The following is a 16,700-nucleotide window of genomic DNA, read 5'->3' as shown; positions in this document are numbered from 1 at the left end:
CAAGAAAACCCAGAAAGAGTCTTCAATTCTCATTCAAATAGACTTGGAATCCCAATCCATAAAACATGAAAAAACAGAAAAAAATGAAAAAGAAGGAAGAAAAACAGAGATTGGTTTTCTCCCTCAGTCCAAGAGACTTGAAATCTCAACACAAACAGAGAAACGTTAGAGGCTTCTATTTAAATATAAGAGAAGCGGCATTTTCCTCCTGAGTTTGTGTGATTTGTTAGCAGCCATCCAAGAGTTTTGTGTGATCTGTCCAGCCACAAACATGAGATGGCATAGGCCTGACAAGGAGAAATATCCCTTGCTCTGATTCAGATATTGTAAGTATGGCTTCAGACCTGTATCTCCAGTTTCTCTCTCCTCTTCTTTAATCAGCTGATCTACTGCTGGTGCATTATCTGTTTTCTGTTGTTTCAGAGTAGACGCTTTCTTGATCTCTCTTTTGGCAGTTTCACATCTCAAGGGAGAAATGACCTCAGCGAGCCTTTCATAACCAACAGTGCCTTTGTGTAGGTTGGATAGTGTAGTGATGCTTAATTACCAGCTATATCACGATTTTCATAGATCTTTGTGTCTGTGACCCAGAGGACATCTCCGGGAAAGATATTCGTGTTAGCCAAGGTAGAAGATTCATCAGCTTCAATTTCCCTGGAGCCTTTGTGAAGCTTCTGGTTCTCTTTAACAACCTGTAAGATATTTCACCATCAGTAAAAAGGTAACATAGAGAGGTCAATTTATCCATCTTAAGCCTACAAGGAAAATGATCCATCATTAACTAGGAAAGGAACAGGGCTACTTGATGCTCAAGGGAAAATATGTAATAAGAATATTCATGTACATTCCTAGTCTGTTATAAAGAACTTACAATATCCAAAACGCTGACTGCAGCAGGTTGAGTTCGGAATTTGGAATACCAGTCATTGTAGGTGCTCATGAGTCACCTACTCACAATAATTCCAGACCAGACCCACATGCCAAAATTACTGCATTCTGTCTGCTAAGCTGATTGGGAGTGGCATGGGAGATTTCTGATAGTTGGAAAATACTGGAACTCCATCATCGGGAGCAGCAGTAGGCTGACCACCAGAACTGATGCCGCCCATTGTTGTTTCTTGTAGAAGTTGAACAAGAGAGAAATATATCCATCCTAGTAATCTCACGGTTTGCCTACAGCATAATTAAGAACATTTCAGTTTCAATCAATCTCCATATAATTACAATCATTTAATGCTCTGAGGTTTTCATGAGGTATAAGAGAAAATAGATACTTGCCTGAACAAGTAAGTTCATCCACATGATATTTGTAAAGAGAGGTTTCCTGAGAAAACAGATAACAAACTGTTATTCATCAAAATTATAAAGAGCAAAGGCTGGGAATGATTAAAAACACTATCAATATCCTCATCTTTAATATCATACAGGCTCAGAATCTTTTAAGAGATCTTTAATTCAATACCTACGACCTCTATTGCTTACATCCCTTTCTTTTGCAATAAGAGCATTTAATAAGGTAAGGAAAGATATTGTGGATGGGTATGTTTCGTTCGTTGCTTCTACTTCATTCAACTCAAACCTCATATCATAACCCTGCCAAATACACAATTTAAAATAATAATAATAATAATAATAATAATAATAATCATTGTAATATCACCAACAAGTTATTGCAACAGATGTGTATCATGTTTCTGTATTTATACAAATGCGTGGGCATTTGAACAGACCTGCTCTGAATTGCCAATGTGTATCATGTTTCTGTATTTATACAAATGCGTGCAGACATTTGAACAGACCTGCTCTGAATTGCCAATGTGTATCATGTTTCTGTATTTATACAAATGCGTGCAGACATTTGAACAGACCTGCTCTGAATTGCGAGTTTGACCTTCATCTTCCAACATCTCCCAAGCTACTTCCAATCTTTGGCATTTCTTTCGTGGCATATGTTTCTGTTTAATGGGAATTAGCAAAGAATACCAAGACCCATATGCTGAAAGTAACTTAAAACAGACAAACAAATAATTACAAGAGCAGGAGGAAAAAAAAATGAAATTACCTCACGCTCCCTCCATCTCTTTTCCTTTGTTTTCAAGTCCTCTGCCTACTGGGCACTCATGACCTCAATTGTGCCACCCTGACCTTTCTCATTTGATGCCTGTCAAAAGAAGTAATGTACACCAAAAAGAAGTTCTGAAGATGTTAAACAGAGTTATTCAAACAAAGATAACAAAAAAATGCTATAAATGAGAATACATAGGCATGATTTCCAACAAAAGAGGGGTGTACAGATCTGTTATGTACAAATCCAGATCTCATTTCCTAAAATCATGTTGCCTTAGATCTGATATTTTGGCAATGGATCTGTGCTCCTTACAACACCCTTCTAAATCATATAGCCCCAGAAATCAGAATGTCTACTTTCTCAGGAAATTCAACATCCTCAACTTTACCTTTGATCACTTGTAATATAAAGAACAAAAACCCTCACGAAAATGAGAACAATGTAGCAACAAGGTGAGTTCGGTAAAGAACTTGAAAAAGTCCGGTATTAAGTTTAAACTGCAAAATAAAATATTCTTATAAAAGAAATAGCAGATCTGAATGCAATGTAGTTTCCACGAGTACGAATTAGCCATGCAACCCATATAAATATACAATTTTGTGTTGAGTGAAAGCAGAGAAAGAAGGGATTCTATAGTTCTTACCATTTGGGTAATCCTCTTATAGCACTAGTGCCCGTGGACGACAAGTAGTCACTCCAGAAACCGGAACTGAGCAATAGAGAAGTCACTAGGTGGTTGTTCTTGGCATTGTCATGGCCTTAGATTGATCTCAGCATGCAAAAGAGAGTCAGCTCTTGGATTCTTTTGTTTGTCAAACACATAAATACACATAAATATGACTCGACCTGAAAAAAAAAATTAGGGGCCAACTATTCAATGATGGTGAACTACAAAAAACGAAGGGATCACAAAACCCATAGCTAGCAACAAATTAAGCATGGCTATTAAATGCACAAGAAAATATTTGAAGAGTATTTAATAATGGCTAGTGAAATGTAACAAACATAAATATGTATGTAAAAGATCACACATAAATGAATCCGAACAAAAAACTACCTATTGATTCTTCGGCCCCTTCGACTGAGGTCCCTCAGCCTCAGGCCATCCATTAGGTCCCATCAAATGAAAATTTCATCATGTAGAGGGATGACAGATCTTGATAATCACATAGGAGTTTAGCACTGCAGGACAGAATGCTCACATACAACTAGTTAGAAACAATGGACATCATTGCAATTATGATTCTAAAATATTGGAACGGAGTATGGATTATACACAATTTTATGCACATATATAAGTTTATTTCTTCTTCTTCTTTTCTCTTTCTATCACTTCTTTTTGATATATTATTGACATAGATTGCACTAGTTAATTGCACTAGTTAAGTTTCAACAAGTGAGGCTTTATTTGGAGAAAATAACCAGCTGCAAATTCTGATCAGATTCATTTTAAGTTGGATGAAACAAGAGTAATTGCAATGATGACAAAAGGATTAATGTTTCTATTCAGATGAATATTTAAATTGCTCAGTTCCACGTTGCTGTAAACAATAATTGTGCTCCACAGTGATTGTACGTCTGTATGCATCCTGAAACAGTAGATGCATTTAAAATGGCAACAACAAAGTGTGATCCATTTCCATACTATGAAAACCTTAGGTGAGGTTCAGATTGTGGAAGATGATTCTCGAAATACTATGAAAAGGGCAGTTTCTTCTTTCTTTGTTTTTTTGCCTTTTTTATTGGAAGGGTAGATGAAAATTTTATAGTTGGGGCCCCCATCATTCATCAATTCTAACTTTTTGTCAGTCGCTGCCCATTTCAAAATAGACGGTTAGAATCGAAGTGTCCAAGCTGAACATGTGGTGATCAGGGCCACCAACCAAAGGGGTGGACTGTGTAGTTATCTGTGCAGCAGATATAATGATGGACCGTTGATACAAAGCTGACTAATGGGTCGATTTGGACAGGGTAAAACTTACATCTGGATGGATGGTCTGAAGTTATCAGTTCACTATAGTTTTTCCCTATGGCCCATCTAGATGATGGCCCACCTGATCAATACTTCCAGTCGCAATGAGAGGAAATTGTTTCACGTGCAGTAGGTATGGAATTCAAGTTACATAACAGCACTTATCATCGTGTAAATGAAGGAGAAACTTGCCTGTGTCACATGCACACTTGGAGGGCCAGATCAATGCCCGTGGATAGATTGGTCAGATAATCCGAACCTTACATCAGGTGGCCCATATCTTTGACATGCAACTAACAAAAATTACACTGTGAAACAATCCTCTGCCCACCTGTTTGACGGCGTGGATATCCACTATGCATACACTGAGGTGGTCCCCAGGTGTGTTTGGTGGCCCAGATATTATGGAAGAACCAACGTAATTCCGCTATCCATCTATCACATTTGGCAGCAATTGCATCCAATCAGAACAGAAACTACCTCTGTTGGAATAAGAGCAGGATTTAGGATCATTGAATATTCTGCCAAACGCAATACAACGAAACAACCATTTATTGTAAACATGCAAAATAAAACAACACAGAAATTTAAATATTTCTAGATTATTGCAGATAGTAAGGACTCAGAAGCAAACAATTCCTTCAAATTGAATTGTGATAATTGAATTCAATGAATAGGAAGTGATCAAATTGGAACTGCCTACATTAGAATTCAAATTGGAGAAGATCGTTTCATTAAACACGCCAAGAAACAGAGATAAGAAAGGCAAGACAGAGGCAATAAGTTCAAATCACCTGTGGCGCTCAAAATAGCAACGAAAGAAAAACAGATAAAGCAAATAGAAAACTCCAGGTGTGGCGCTCAAATCAGCTGACCAAACAGGACAACTGAAGAAAATTGAATCCTGATCCCTCCGCAAGGGTTCAAGCTTTTGTATTGACTGCCATCAACTCTCGGCAATCTTAAGAGAAATATGGTGATGAACAATATGTGAATTATGTGTAGGAAAGGGAAGCAGTTTGGATACTACCCCTGCCCATCCTGAGATTGGCACAGGCAGGGGCTCTAAGGGGCCACCGTGATGTATGGGTTATTGGCCGTAGGCCAGTGGGGCCCACTTGTGAGCAATCACTAGTGGGTACGTCTCATGTTTTCTCCGGTCTCTTCCTTTGAATTAAATTTCAAATTCAAATATGAATTTGATTTTTAACTGAAGATAGGGATTTGATCGGATTATTTAGCCTTATCCCAATATCACTCAAACTCTCTTTCCTCTGTTATAAAAAGGAATGCGCTTCTCTTGTGTAAAGAATGGAGTCATACGATAAACCGAGAGTATACAGAGAGATATTGTGTGCGCTATAGTCTGTCCATTTTAGCTTGTCCTTGGGACGATCTGATCCATAGATCGCAATCCGGGGCCACTATATACCGTAAGATCAGAGGTGTGAATAGTTCCATCTGCTCCAGTAGTAGATAGGCGAGCCGTTAAAGCACCGTTCTTCTGCTTTGTGAGGGTTCTAAACTTCGTGTAGACCGTTAGATCTTGAGGGCTCACCTTCCGCACTTCCCTACATGGGTTTTAGAGTCTAAGCCCAAAAAATGAGGCAGATCTAAGGCTCAAGCAGACCACACCACAGGAAGCAGCGGTGATAATGGCACCCACCGTTGAAACCTTCCCAGGGCCCACCTTGATGGTAAACCTAGACGAAGGGAAAACACAAATATCAGCCTGATTCAAAACTTTTGTGGCCCCCAAGAAGTTTTCTATGGTAGCTGTTTAATCCCCACTGTGTGGACCACTGGAGCCTTGAGCTTGCCTCATTTTTGGGCTTAGACCCTAAAATGATATGAAAATATGGATGGACGGTATGGATAAAACCCATATATCACAGTGACTCTTCAGAGCCCCTGCACTTGCCGAGCTCAAGACAGGCATGTGTCGTACTTAATCTGCGTCCGTAGGAAAGATGAAGAATCGGTGTACCATCTCTTCAGAGGGGCTGCGAGATGTCTATTTTTATGTTAACGCAGCTGGCTTACTGGTCCTTTCTTGGAGCCTGGTAGGCATATTTGGAGAGAGTGGAGTGCTAGAACATTTGATGACAAATCTTCCTCATGTTTCCATTAAGCTTTCTATTGTCTCTTTGGCTTTGGGACGGGTGCTTGTGCTCCCTGAATACTAGAGGGACCTCATGTGTGGCCCGTTTGGATGCACTTCCGCAAAAGGGGTTTCACTCTTGCTTTTTCAGTCAACTCAACAAACAAGTCACCTTTCTAGCTCCAATTTTGCTGAGTTGGGGGTGAGACGGTTTACAAAAGTGCATCCAAATGCATAATGTGAACTAGGGTCGAAATGATGGTTAGGTGTAAAATGCCCCTTTTGAGGGTGTGTCCAAACAGGCCCTTGATTCATTGAGATGGAACAGTTAAGTATCCTTGTTGAAGCGATTGGTGACCAGAAGTAGTAATTGCCCTCAAAGTAGTAACTTGATCTAAGACCAGTCTAGTATCCTCAAGGAGTTAGCTCTACAGCTCACGGCTAACAGGGGTGCTGCAAGGTGAAAGTTAAATAGAAAGGATGATGATAAGCGTTTGCTACTCCAGTTCTCCAAGGCATGGGGTATTTCAATCTCTGAAAAAGGTCTAATGAATTAAGAGAACCTCTATAGAACAGTTCCTAGGAGATTCATCTTTCAAAATTAATAATAATAAATAAAATCATCATGGAGAAACGAAGGAAACATGGTTCGGCTAGTGCCTATAATGTATTTTTGACAGGTGTGTGCATGTTTGTGCATGGATGCTACTGTCCCTATGCAGGTGGGGATGTTAGCAACATCCCCAAAACTAGTAAATGATAAATGGTACAACCAATCATCAATTTTTACTGTCCATTTATTCATATAACTAGGGCAAGCTGTGGTGAAAAAAAAAAACCGAACCAATAATATGATCAGTAGCATTGCAAATGGACCGTCAAGATTGAGTGGAGAACAAGATGGGTCCAATCATCACCTAGAAGAATCTATTCAATAGATCCCACTTTTTATTGCTTATGATGTCACAGTAGCACTCTGGTTTGATACTTTTAACCATGCAATCTATGGCCTGTAAAAACGGACTATTGTAACAAATTGGCCCAATTCAAAGGGTATTCAAAGGGTTAGGGTCATGTGATCGGCGTGATTCTTGAACCATGGCTTGGTCATGGTGGCACTGAATGGACCGTCTGATTGATGATTAGGCATATCGGATATCATTCAAAAGCTTTGGGATGTCACTAGCATCCCCATGAAGGTGAGGACATTAGCATCTACCATACACATATGGTAGCCTACCAAATTAAATACAGAAAGATACAGAAAATTCCAAAGATCACAACCATTCATGCCAATTTTAGCACAATATGACCCTTTATGACATGTCTATTACAAAAAGAATACTCACATATGATGGCTTTCTTTAAATAATGGCCTGAATTCATAAGTTGATTACATGACAGCTCCGTTTTTTGGCATGTTATAGAAATCCAAGCATTTGCTAATTGGTAGAATGAGTCAACTAATGAATGACTAAGACAATCGAAATAAGTTAGGGAAGCTCTTCCTACATACAGATGATGTACAAGAGTTGGTGTAAGATCCGAGGCCCCGAAATCTGGTTTTTACACTGGATAGTTATTGACTATAGGTCCATTGGCCCCGAGAATGTTTTGACTTGATCATAATGTTGTTCTATTATCGAGCCGCAAGCTGTATTTCAACCCGATGTCCAAATTTTAAGATACAGACTTGAAATTAAACAATCTAAGAAATGACAATTATGTCCTTATTCTATCTGGCGAAGCCCCACCATCGAGTTTTCAAAATCCATTAGGTCCGAGAGCCTAACCGTTGTAACCGTAGTCGAGTTACGGAATTAATAGCAAAAACGGCATGTCAATAGGACACCCAAATTGTAAGTTATGCATAAAGACGCACATGTATATTTTGAGAAAATATACTCAAATGACCTCGATGTTTTTAAACTCATTGGGATACGTTAGTTCAAATTAGTTAAATACCATTGTTATATTGCTACTATAAGTTTAAAATTTTCAAAAATCATCACAAAACATCCCATAACTTTCCTTTTTAGACAAAAGCTAATTTCAAACCATTTTCAAGTCCATACAGATGAAAAATCCTTAGCAACATTCCATTTTCCAGCACTCTTTCTTGTTGAGTGTAAAGTTGAGAAGAAGAAAAGAAGAAAAGGAAATAGAAGCTGAGGTTGGGAGCCAATCCTCTGATAGTTACAGGTGAGTGCATAGATTAGGAGCACGCATATGTGTACGTTGGGGTTTCCTTCAAAACCCTTTTTGCTGGATTTTCATTTAGGGTTAGAAAATTGCTGGATTTTCTGTTTTAGGGTTAGGTTGTTGCTGGCGTTTCATTTAGGGTTAATAGATTGCTGAAATTTTTGTTTTATGGTTAGATAATTGTTGGATTTTCTGTTTTAGGGTTAGGTTTTCGCTGACTTTTCATTTAGGGTTAATAGATTGCTGGAATTTCTGTTTTATGGTTAGATAATTGATGGATTTTCTATTTTAGGGTTAGGTATTGCTGAATTTTCTGATTTCGAATTAGGTATTGCTGAATTTTCTTGAAAGCCCTATAAAAGATGAGATTTCTGATTTAGGGTTAGGTTCTTGTTAGAATTTCTGATGGAGTTGGTTAATTTGTTGTTGGATTTTCTTTCAAAGCCTTACGCATACTAGCTTTTCTGATTTAAAATCGTTAGGTTATTGCTGGATTTTCTTATGAGTATGGCTGGATTTTCTGAGTTAGGTGATTAGGTTGTTAGTGGAAGATTAGATGATAAAAATGATTTAGTTTTGTTTAAAGTTATACGTATTTCTAACGGTTTCTCTCTATCCCTTACAATGTTCGCCCGCTACCTGTTTGACAAAATGTTTAAAAGAAATATCCTTCATCCTTTTGATGTAGTTAATTCTTGAGAAAAAACATGCTTATGGCATGAAGTCTTATAGCAGAATAAATTCCAGATTAGATTTAAATTGGCTAAGTCAAGTGCATATTATATGCATGATTCATAGTCGTTGTATCATTGTATGATTGAGAGTGAATGATTCATATCATGGTATGGTGATATGGTGATCATCGTGGGTTGTGTTGCGACACACGATGTGTCTATGATGGGGTTGTGTTGCGACACACGATGTGTCTATGATGAGTATGTAAACCGTCTAGATACATGATGTATTACATGAGACCCCTATGAGGAACTTAAATGTATGAGGAGACCACATGAGAAAGGTCGTCCTATGTTTGCCTTGAAAATCATGACATATAGTGCTTGTGTGTGGACTTATTATGCATATGGTGATTGTAAATGTGATTAAACATACTTTGTTATAACTTGAGTTGGACACCACACCGGAAATGTGTAATTCGACAGGACATGATTAGAGGGTCCGTGGGTGAAAGTCCCTAAACCCCGATTGGTACCATTGGGAACGACCAATGCTTAGACCGGGTGGAAGAACAGAACGCTGGAATGCCGAAATACCAAAGTAAGCAGCGACTCCCACTGACGCGTGTCGATTGGTTGAGAGGTTTGACCTGACCTGCTTATGGGCAAGCAAAGATAGATTGTGTGTGACGAACTCGTAAATTGCCCGCTATCGTTTTACCAGGCGACTTACGATTTTTCGTTGTTAGGCAGATAGTGAGGTTCAACACAAGTGGGTTAGACTAGTTCGGCCTGTGAACTATGTAGTCTCACCTCTGTAGTTGACCATGGTTAGACTAGTTCGGCCCGTGAACTATGTAGTCTCACCTCTGTAGTTGACCACGGTGGAAAAGTCTATACAATTGGGTAGCAATCATATGTGAGTCTCACCTCTGTGTTAGACTTTGGTGATCCAATTGGGAAATATGGAAAGTTGTGGAAACGTTGAAAGAGTATGTATGTTACAAGTGGGTAGAAGTCCCACCTCTGTAATTAAAAATGATTTGGAACATAAAAAGTGGCATAATGCATTGTATCTTTAGTTTATTGTTATCAATTTAGAAAGCCTGTGCGTTCCTGTGCATTATATAAGCATAACATGAAATATGCATTTTCACTGCACACACGCACTCACTGGGCTTAGTAGCTCAAGCTTTCCTTTCTAATTTTTTTTCAGGTGAGAGTAGGGAGCTACAGGAGTAGATGCTACAGACTCCAGTTGTCCTTTTTGTTTTGTACATATCAATGTATATTTTTTTTTGTAATACCCTGAATATGTATATCAAGTATAGTAAATATGACATAGTTTATGTTTTGGTTTTGCCTTTATGTGCTCAGTTGTACACAGTAATATATGTTGAATATGATGAAATTTTGAGAAATGTTATGTGTTTGTCGTCTTTACTTACAGAAATCCTCCTTGTGGAGCCCCGCTTATGAGACTTAGTATGTGATAGTTGGAAGTCCCAAAATCGGAGTTCTACGGAGGCTGTCAACCGAAATTTGGTGTATAGTAATCATGAATTACCAACACTTGATTTAGGGTCGTGACAGTTGGTCATCAAAACCTTTTCCAGCTGTTAATCCTGTTGTTTTGCAGGAAGCCGATTAATATTCGAAGCAAAGCAGTGGGTGAGGTACTCACTGATTATTTGAGGAAGCTACAGATGATATTGTTGGTGCCTTCTATGTCCACATCCAAAAAAGAAGAAAGCATTCACCTAGATATACGGAAGGATTTGTGAACGGCATTCCGATCTTCTGGTAATCTAAGATCAGCATCAACGAGAGAAAACTTCACCAAGGTGCAGGGAGCTTCAGGAAGAACGAATCAATGGGACATGCTTACAAGAGTAGAATTTTGTATCCTACTCTCCTCACACATGCCAGTGTGGAATATGTGTGCAAGATGCAGGCAATTCATCAGGTGGGCCTATCCATGCATGTTTCATGTCCCAAAAGTCAGGTCAGTCCAGCCATCAGACGGGCCTCATGTGTATGAAGTACTGTTAAAAAGGCTCAAGCCATTCTCGAAATTCGACGTGTGCATCTCCCACATGATATTTGAGCCATGTGAATTCCCGGGATCAAACACGTGCAACACTGGCAAGTGTCGGGATTGTAGGATGCACGAATAGCCTTGGCAGCCTCCTTCCAAAAAACAAACTCTTAAGTGATTTTAGTCTTCTCGATGTCCCTTCTCAGCCCAGCGGATTTACGTTCTAAACCTGAGCAGGCTGCTGAAGTACTTCTCTTGAGCAGCTTGTTATGCCAAAAAACAACCCCCTCTGCCGCCCTAGCATTAAAGGTCACTGTCTTCCTCTGCACTCTCCAGTTTTTGGCGCCCAGGGACCAAGTCACTCAAAGTAGTATTACTGGGCACCCAGCCCTTGTTTATCATACTCTCTAGAAGAACTTTAGCCTTATTGATATTACATTCACTCCGTAATCCGTGGATTAGAGCACTGCATGTTGCAACATCAGCTCTAATTCCTCGCTCCACCATTTCGTTGAGAAACTTCAACGCTTCATGAAAATCACCCTTCTTGCAAAGGGCATCTATCAGTGAATTGTATGCAGTACCGCTCATCAAAATGCCTTCCCACAAGATCTCGTTCCTCAACCGAAAGGCCTCAATCAAGTTTCCCTCTAGAATGAGTATGGATCATCACACCATATGTCACTTCATCTGGATTAATGCCCTTAGCCACAATCTCTTCGAATAGTGCGAATGCTTCTGTGGTGTTTCCTCGTCTGCTTTGCCCATCAATGAGCGAGGTGTAAGTGATGGCATTTGGCACCAGATTCTTTTCCTGCATCTCCAAGAACAGCTGGGTAGCCTCCTCCAACTTCCCTTCCTTGATGAGCCCATCAATCAGTGTTGTGTATGTCACTTCATTGGGCATGACACACTGTTCTATCATATCTTCCAACAATCCGTTTGCTTCCTTAAGCTTGCCTGACTTGCAAAACCCGTCGATTAAAGTGTTGAAGGAGAGGGTTGTCGCAAAGCCGTCCTGCACCATTTTGTGAAACAAGTCTTGAGCATTCTCCAAGTTTCCTTCCTTGCAGCATCCATCAATAAGAGTATTATACACAAAGCTATCTGGCAACAGTCCCCTCGACAGCATTTCATCATATAAGCGGAACGCTGCCGTTACATTTCCCGATTTGCAATACCCGTTGATCATTATAGTGTAAGTCACACTAGTCGGTGCCAAACCCTTTTCCATGATGACATTGAACAATTCTCTCGCCCTCCTGACGTCACCCATCTTGCATAATCCATCAATCATAGCATTATACGTAACAATATTTGGCTCTATTTTTTTATTGAACATCTCATCAAGAAGCCGGAAAGCTTTCTCCATCTCACCTTGCCTACAAAACCCAAAAATTAAACCACTGTAAGCAAAAGCATCAGGTTTCAAACCCTTCTCTTGAAGTTCTGAAAAGACTCGAATAGCCTCTTCCAACTTCCCAGCCTTCGAAAGTCCGTGGATGAGCACACTGTAAGTCTGCACATCTGGAAGCACCCCTCTTCCAAGCGTAGCATGAAATATTGAGAAGGCTTCTTTTATGTTATCTGCTTTGCAATGCCTGTCGATAAGAACAGTATAAACAACATCCGGCGCCAAAATGCAGCCAAGCATCTCCTTGAAATATCCGTCCGCCTTGTGCATTTCCCCAGCCTTACCATGCCCCCATATGAAATCCCCATATGTAAACGCATTTGGAATCGGTCCCCTCTCCTTCATTTCCACCAAGTACATACTGGCATCTTCCATCTTTCCCGCCTTGAATAATCCAGCTATAAGAGAATTGTAGCAAACCACATCTGGAACGACACCTCTCTCCAACATCCTCTTCAAAACCTTGCATGCATCTTCAACTCTACCTTCCCTACAGTAACCTGTTATAAGTGCCGTATAGATAACAACATTCGGCTTGAGAACCCTCGCAACCATCTCGTCCAATAAACTGTTTGCTCGGTGCAAATCTCCATGATAACAAAGCCCATTAATCAACAAGCTATATGTAACAACCGTAGGCAATACAGTTCTCTTCATTTCATCAAACATCTCAAAAGCATTATCGGTGTCCTTCTCTTTCAAATAACCCTCAATAACTGAACCATATGTCATTGCATTTGGCTTCCACCCCATCCCAACCATCTCATTCAAGAGCTGGTGGGCCTTCTCCATCTTGCCGACCTTACACCGCGAATGAGTGTATTATACCCAGTGACATTCAACTGAATTCCGTGAACAAACATATCATCCCTCACTCTAAAAGCCTCATCCACATCACCTTCTTTCATCAACCCATCAATCAAAGCTGTGTAGGCAAAGAAATTTGGCTTCAATCCCATCTCCCACATCTCCGCCACCAACAATTTCACCTCTCTTGACCTCCGTTCCTTGCACAGCCCATTCACGAGTGTAGCATATGTAAAACTATCTGCCATCAGACCATTCTCACGCATCTCCCTTTTCAGCTGGAAAGCTTCATGAAGACTGCCTACACACAATCCTGCAATAAGCACATTATACGTAACAGCATTTGGCCTACAACCCTTCTCGGTCATTTCAACAAACACCCGCTTCGCCTCACCAACATTCCCAGATTTGCAATGCGCACCCACCAAAGATGTATACGTATAAACATCTGGTGTAATTCCCACCTCCGACATGCACCCATACACCTTCCAAAACAAATCCATCCCATTCACCTTCAACAGATCACTCAGCATAGAATTAAAACACTGCAGACTAACAGTAATTCCTCTGTTTTTCAATCCCAAAAAGATTTCAACAGCCTCTCGCAACATACCCACCTTCCTACATGTATTGATTAGCACATTGAAAACAGCCGGATTCGACCTGTTACAGCTTTGATAGCTACTGGCAATTGAATCCGATATCATACTTGCATCCGAGGCCGGAGGGTGCAGATGGGTTGTTATCATTCTTTCGAGAAGGCCATTGGCGGGGCCCAACAGATCGGAATTGCAGAGGCGGACGGCAAGGATTGAGAACGAATCAATGGATTGGGGGAGAGCAATTTGAGATTGGACCCAGTAGAAGAACTCAAGGAGGCGCTCGGGGTCGGATACATGGTCTTGGAGGAGAATGGATCGGACGACTTGAGGTGTTAGGGCGGCAACGGGGATGGTGTCGGAGGAGGTAAGGAGATGGTGCCAGTTGGGGTGGTGGTTGAGGAGATAGGTGATTTTGAGGGCGATTTGGTTATCGTTGTCGTTCTGGTCGTTGAGGTTTTGCTGCAGTTGTTGTTGTTGGTGCTGCTGCTGTAGTCGTTGAGAAGAGGAGAAAAGAAGGGGGTTAAGGAAATGAGAGGGGTGTTTGGATGTGAGAAGTAGAGTTTTGGATGAATGTGGAATTCTTCTCATTTTTCAGAGAGAGAGAGAGAGAGGGACGATGATGGGAGCTTTGAGTGCTCTTTCTCGTCTCTCGCCGGCTACAAGGGGAAGTGGATAGGCTGGTGTACCGCACACACCGACCTGGCTGGTGTGTTGACGTCACCAAGTTCTATGGGTCCCATCATGTCTTATGTGTTATATCCAAACCGTTCCTCCATTTGGCGAGCTCGTCGTAAGGCTTGAGCCAAAAAATTAAGACTTATCCAAAGATCAAATGGACCACACTACAAAAAGAAGTGGGAGATTGAACATCTACCATTGAAACCCTTTTGGGGTCACATAATTCTTTGATCAGTATGGAAGTCTGTGTGAGCTCGTGAATAGATTGGATGGGAAATAAATATTACAGCCCTAGAATTTTTTAACGGTGAGAATTATCATCGTCAGTGTTATTTGAGTAGTACACTTGAACTTTGGGTATGACTCATTATTTGGATAATAATCTAAAATGGTTTGGACAAATGATTAAATGTGTGGATACAATACATTATTGTGACTGTGCCTAACTTTTATTTCCTTTAAGTCTGTCCCACAACTCCGGGTAGCTGAAAAATAATATACAGTGTTGGGAAAAAAAAATCTAGAGTCCAGAAGTCACAAGTCTAGAAGTCAGCTTATTGAATGGACCAATTTTATTGAACCAGCACGAGCATATGGAAATTCGAGCCTGATAAGGCCTCTACGTTCAGAAACAGAGCAATCTCCAAGGAAAGCAATGCAATTGTAAGAACACACAGAGAACTTACTAGCTCACACAAGTGGTTGAAATACCAACCTAATTTATAAGTCGACTAATGGACAGTTATGAATCGCCTATAAATTAGCCATATGTCGATTACGGATCGATCATAGTTCGGTCACAGATCAGTCATAGATCAGCCATAGACCAGTCATAGATCAGTCACAGATCGGTCACAGACCACCATAGCTCGATCATCGATTGACCATAAATCGACGATACTCCTGGTGAGGCCAAAAGGTCTCGAGACCTAGGTAAAGGAAACACGAAACTTCTAGCTTGTCTAATGGTTGAAAATGGTGAATGTTGATCTGTTGATCAGGACAGTATCATTCATTTCTAACTCAGCACCTGCCTTGGAATTCGACTTAAAAGAACTACAGAGTCAGAATCCTCGTAAGACTCTCGGAAGATAAATTCAAATCCCGATAATTGTGGAAACCTATAATCTTGGGAAGATCTTGGATCATATCAAATCTCCAAGATATCTGGAAGGAATCCTCATACTACAAGATCCTCTCTCCCTTATAAATATGCAAAACATCTCCCACCATTTGAGGTAGGTACATTCACACAAACCCTAACATTCGACTAATCTCTTTTCTGGAGATTCTACTCTACTTAAAAAAGACCTTAAGCCTGACTTAGGCATCGGAGAGTCCCTTAAACAAACTGGGGCCTACTCGTGCAAGTTCAAGAAGGTACGCTATGGAGGGTCTGTCAGAAAACTGCATCAACACACACTATTCAAAATATCTCAATTCAAATGTAGCCTATCTTTTGATCTTCCTGGTTAACCAAAAATACGACATATTCAATTATAAGGTGAGCCAATCATTAAAAAAAATAAAAAATAAAAAAAAATTGTATACTAATCAAAATATTCCAATTCAAATGTAGCCGACCTGATAATCTTCTAGGCAAAAAAAAAAAAAATGGCTGACCTGATCAGAAGGTGCATTAGTAAAAAATGTACACCTTTCAAAATATTTCAATTCAAATATAACACATTGGGTAATCTTTTAGACAAACAAAAAAAATATAATAGATCTAATCATACCGTGTGCCAATCCATGAAAAAATAATATATACCATTCAAAACATCCCAGTTCAAATGTAACCCATCTGATAACCTTACTGCCCAGGTTGGATGTAATACACATACCATATGAGCCCCATAAGTCTTGAGCTTCTCTACTTTTAAAGAAGTTGAAGGAGATTGTTTTCATATTTTCATCCCTCAAAAAACACCTCCATAATTTTTAATCATGGAAGCATTATTTGGTAAAATATAGATTACTCTGGAATTTAGTAGTAAATATCTATATATTTTTCACTAGACCCAAATCATTAAAATCTAGATTAGGTAAAGTCAAAGTAAGCCAATCCATTTATTTAATACATCCCGAATAGCTATAGGGGCGACCCATGCACAGCCCATCCACTAATTAACTAATTAGAATTT

At 39.9% G+C, this 16,700-nt stretch overlaps 2 pseudogenes; both read right to left on the bottom strand.

Annotated features, from left to right (window-relative positions):
- LOC131239875 (large ribosomal subunit protein uL11m-like) overlaps window positions 1-16,700 on the bottom strand; it is a 55,294-nt pseudogene continuing 38,594 nt past the window's right edge.
- On the bottom strand, window positions 10,615-14,534 carry LOC131239872 (pentatricopeptide repeat-containing protein At5g61990, mitochondrial-like; annotated as a pseudogene).

This window comes from Magnolia sinica, chromosome 3 (genome assembly GCF_029962835.1).
Source record: "Magnolia sinica isolate HGM2019 chromosome 3, MsV1, whole genome shotgun sequence".
NCBI lineage: Eukaryota > Viridiplantae > Streptophyta > Magnoliopsida > Magnoliales > Magnoliaceae > Magnolia > Magnolia sinica.
Note: the sequence above shows the minus strand (reverse complement) of the source record. Positions and strands in the feature narration are given on the sequence as shown.